Genomic DNA, 5214 nt, shown 5'->3' with positions numbered 1-5214 from the left:
GAGTCACAGGCCAGGTGCTATGGTTGCTGCTCTGCTCCCCAAAAGGATTAATGCCATCTGTGCTTAGACCAAACCATACGTTCCTTGCATCATCTACAAACTCCTTCCCATACATTCTCTCAATTTTTCTCCACTGCGACCCGTCAGCGGGTACTCTCAACTTTCCGTCTTTCTTACGGTCTTCTCTGTGCCATCGCATCGCCTTGGCATGCTCTTTGTTATGGAACAAACGTTTCAACCATGGTATTATAGGAGCATACCACATCACCTTGGCAGGAATCTTCTTCCTGGGGCGCCCGCCCTCGACATCACCAGGGTCATCGCGGCTGATCTTATAGCGCAATGCACCGCATACCGGGCAAGCATTCAAATCCTCGTACTCACCGCGGTAGAGGATGCAGTCATTAGGGCATGCATGTATCTTCTGCACCTCCAACCCTAGAGGACAGACAACCTTCTTTGCTTCGTACGTACTCTCGGGAAATTCATTGTCCTTTGGAAGCATATTCTTTATCATTACCAGCAACTTTCCAAATCCCTTGACAGATACACCGTTCTCTGCCTTCCATTGCAGCAATTCCAGTGTGGTGCCCAACTTTTTCTTGTCAGCTTCGCAATTCGGGTACAACAATTTCTTGTGATCCTCTAACATGCGCTGCAACTTCTTGTTCTCCAAATCACTTGCGCAGTTTCTCTTTGCATCGGCAATGGCCCGACCTAGATCATCAGTGGGCTCATCTGATGCCTCTTCTTAAGCTTCTTCCCTCATTGTCGGCTCAGCTTCTTCCCCCATTGTTGTATCATCGTATTCAGGGAACCCATGGCCAGGATAGCTGTCGTCGTCCTCTTCTTCTTCATTGTCTTCCATCATAACCCCTCTTTCTCCGTGCTTGGTCCAAACATTATAGTGGGGCATGAAACTGGACTTAAACAGGTGACATGAATAGTTCTTGACATAGAGTAATTGTGATCATTCTTACAGATAGCACATGGACAAGGCATAAAACCATCCACCCGCTTGTTTGCCTCAGCTGCAAGCAGAAAAGTTTGCACGCCATTAATGAACTCGGGAGAGGATCGGTCATCATACATCCATTGTCGGCTCATCTTAATTACACAACACCGAAAAGACCAAATTAATACAAGTTCGTACATAAAGTTCATACATAAAGTTCTTACAACACTTAAATGCAACAAACAAATAACTCTCTAACTAAAGCATTTAAATGCAACAACAAATGCGATCAAGATCGCAACTAAGGTAACAATTGATCCAACAGCATAATGATACCAAGCCTCACTATCAAAGGCATATTTTCTAATCTTTCTAATCTTCAAGCGTATTTTCTCCATCTTGATCTTGTGATCATGGACAACATCGGCAACATGCAACTCCAATTCCATCTTCTCCCCCTCAATTATTTTCAATTTTTCTTTCAAATACTCGTTTTCTCTTTCAACTAAATTTAACCTATCGACAATAGGGTCGGTTGGAATTTCCGGTTCACAAACCTCCTAGATAAAAATATCTATGTCAACTTGATGGGCATAATTTGTGATAAACACGAAATGCAACAACTAGTTTTAAAAGAGAATATGCCGCATCCGAATCATAACAAGAACGAGGGCTGACGGGGACGGATATTAAAACCATGGCACTATGTATAACAAACAACGTACAGGTAAGATAATTATACGAGTAACTATATATCCAAATCAAACAAACATCAATTTGGTAATGTAAAACATTCATGAACAAGAGGCTCACCACAAGGTGGTGCCAGCGACGGGACGGTGCGGGCAATCGACAGTGGTTACGACGGAGATTTAGAAGGCACTAAGTAAACCACACCTACATATGCAAACTAAGTGTTATTTTTGAGCTCAAATTGCATATAAATCAAATACTAGCACATATATTTCCTCCCAAATTACTAAACTCATAAATTAATCACTATACAAAGCATTGCAAGAGCTAATCTAGCAATGAGAGATGAAAGGACAAAGTTGCTAACCTTTGTGATCATTTGAATGGATGGGGGCCTTCAAATCTTGACAAATTTTGGGCAAAATGTGTGATGAGCTCGAGAGGAAGAGGGGAAGAACAGAGAGGAGAGGGGAAAGGGGAAGAATAGAGCGAGCTCGGGTGGATGAAGGGTTTATGTAGGATGACCTTTAGCACCGGTTCGTGCCATGAACCGGTACTAAAGGTGCTGGAGGGGCCCCGGACTAACAACATCCTACCACCACTCACTTTAGTACCGGTCCATGGCATGAACTAGTGCTAATGGTTCGCGACAAACCGGTACTAATGAGAGCGGCTGGCTAGCCGTTGGAACCGGCACTAATGCACACATTAGTGCCGGCTCAAAATCAAACCGGCACTAATGTGCTTGACATTTGACCCTTTTTCTACTAGTGTACATCTATCTATTAGGCATGTCCTCACATAAAACTATTGTTTTTTGTATCCCGCATAAATCAATATGACGAGACACCTTCAGTATATGCAGTGTGATATTAGTTGCATCTTTGATATGATTTATAGCATGCGCTGCTTCTAATTTGTTGAAATGCCATTTATGTTGGGACACTTTTAACTTGGCAGGGTCATATTGGTTGCATCTTTCATGTGGTGTCTAGCTTGCATTGTTTCTTATTTGGTGAAATGGTTTCTGCTTAGTTTACACAAACAGTTGTGAATATGCCATGCCATCCTGTTTTTCGTATTATTCCATCCTGGAATCATGTGTTTGCCTTACATCAAAGTAGTGATTGTCAGTACCATGCACGAATGAGTTCTGAAGAGTGAATTTTATTGCTTTTTCTTGTCGGTTTTACTTGACAATTCAAAATCAATAAAGCGGAAGGAAGTTAGCAAGGCAGCGGATGAAGGTGCTCCTTCCAAATGGAGGGCCTCTACAGATTCTACTCCTCCATCCCCCCGAGATGATTTCCAAGACAACACATGCGTAGACACTCAACGTAGCCGTGTTGGTGATGAGCACGTCTCCCCTAGTGCACCATCAGAGCTGCTCCCTCTAACTTGGCACTGTTATATGTGGTTGCATGTTATGTATGATGTCTAGCTTGTATTGCTTCGAATTTTGTTGAATTGCATCTGCTTAATTTACACATTATACTTGTGACTAAGACATGTGTTCCTGTTTCTAGAACATACAATATCTGTATATCGCACCATGTTCTTACATCAAAGTACATTTGTTCTGAAGAACTAAATTCTTATTCGTTTTTCTTGTTGGCTTGACTTAACATGGCACAGAGAAAGAGGAAGCAAGACAGAACGACAGGGAAAGGGAAGTGGAACAATCCTGTAGATTCTACTGGTACTGATGGTGCAATAGAAGGTCAAAGTCCAGCGAAAAATTGTACCGACCGGGTATCCCATGCTACACGAGCTGCAGAACAAGCCAAACAGAAACAAATAGCTGCCACCAAACAAGCAGAGACAACCCTAGTTGTTGCAACAACTTCCACACTACCACCAGCTGCACGATTTACTCGTTCGTCAACTCAGCTAGCAGCATGTTCCCAAGCTCCCTTGCCACCTGACACTACTTCTGAAGCACTCTTGACCCAAGATGAGTTGGCAAGATCAGATGAACTTTGTGAGCTTCAACAGCAAGAAGGTAGTTGCTGGAGTCAAGTTACAGTTGCATGCTTCTTTATATGCAGTCTTACAGTTTGATGTACACTAACACTTCCTATGTTTGTTGTTGGACTAGCACCTAGGCGCAAGAGGAAACAAACATCAGGGATAATGCTCGATAGGTTCACTAAATCTAGAGGAGGAAGAATGGAGATCCGTTTTGAGGCAGGTTTAAAAAGGCCACGTGATGCTACAGAGTCAGCCAAGTTAGTATCAGAGGCAGCGGTTGCTGTTAGGTGCATGTACGTATCCTCCCAACATGGATTCAGTACAGGAATGACAAAGACAAAACCCAGTTCAACACCTTCCTCGACCATTTATCTGTAAGTATGGTTGTGTATGGAAACTAGTAATATCGTCTTGCTCTGTCAAATACTTTCTAGGTTGCTGATAACGAGACTCCCATAATTTTCAACAGATGAGGTTCAAGTTGGATAGCCAAGATGATGCAACCAGACAAGCTTGCACCCATGTTTTCAAGTCTGCTCTGCGACAGTATCGGTATAACTTGAGGAAAACTCACTTTGAAGGCAAGGCTAACAGTGAACTTGCCCAAACATCTCTAGTGGAAAATATATCTGATGAAGACTGGAGAGGCCTCGTTAAACACTGGTCCGATCCGAAGTATCAGGTACATTATATATATGTCATCAGATCACATGTTGAAGTCCTATTTACGCATGTGCCACACAAATCTATCTTCTTGTAGGTGAACTATTCAAAGAACAAGGCCAACCGTACGGAAGTGAAATTCCAACAGACGACGGGATCTCGTAGCTATATTGCACACTGCAAGGCTCTTGTAATTAGCTGTTGTTTCACTCTTTTCGATGTACCATATTATCATATCTATATTGACTTGTTCCAAATGCAGAGGAAAGACCGCAAGGACCAAAAAGTACTTGAACCAAATGTTGTGGAAATCTTCAAGGACTGTCACACCAGCAAGAAGAAGGGCATGACTACACCAGTCAAAGCCGCTGTTGTAAGTCCTTAATCCTCATGCCTTTTAACTACTACTTACTCTAACTTGTGCCTTGAACTGCATGGTTTGCAGCCATTGTCTATTACTCTTTTCAATTTTATACACAATTGTCTTAGCGTATCATTGCACCTTACAAGGTTTAAAAGAGAGGAGTGATGTTCCTTTGATCTTGACCTGTAATCTAGTTCTGTGCTGGACTTGCCCACACAACGTTACAATTGCCTGTTTGTCTGTTCTCAGTTGTTTTGTGATATGAATGATGTCATACTATGCTTACCGTATTATAAACTTTGTCTCCTTATCCTTAGCCCTCAATACAATGTGAAGAAATAGACAATACATTAGCGATGGTACATGGTCATATGTTTGGAACCTAGTTTTATTATGTACTTTGCAATAAACTATAACTATTATTTTACATGGGTTCACCAGAATAAGCTCTATATATAGACCAAAGCTATTTTGTTGGGTTTTGCTGCCTCCTTATTATCTTCTGTTCTGGTACTACTAATGTAAAACCACAACTTATCAATGAGCCATGGAAAAAATGGTGGAACCG

This window comes from Triticum dicoccoides, chromosome 1B (genome assembly GCF_002162155.2).
Source record: "Triticum dicoccoides isolate Atlit2015 ecotype Zavitan chromosome 1B, WEW_v2.0, whole genome shotgun sequence".
NCBI lineage: Eukaryota > Viridiplantae > Streptophyta > Magnoliopsida > Poales > Poaceae > Triticum > Triticum dicoccoides.
This window is presented reverse-complemented; position numbering follows the sequence as displayed.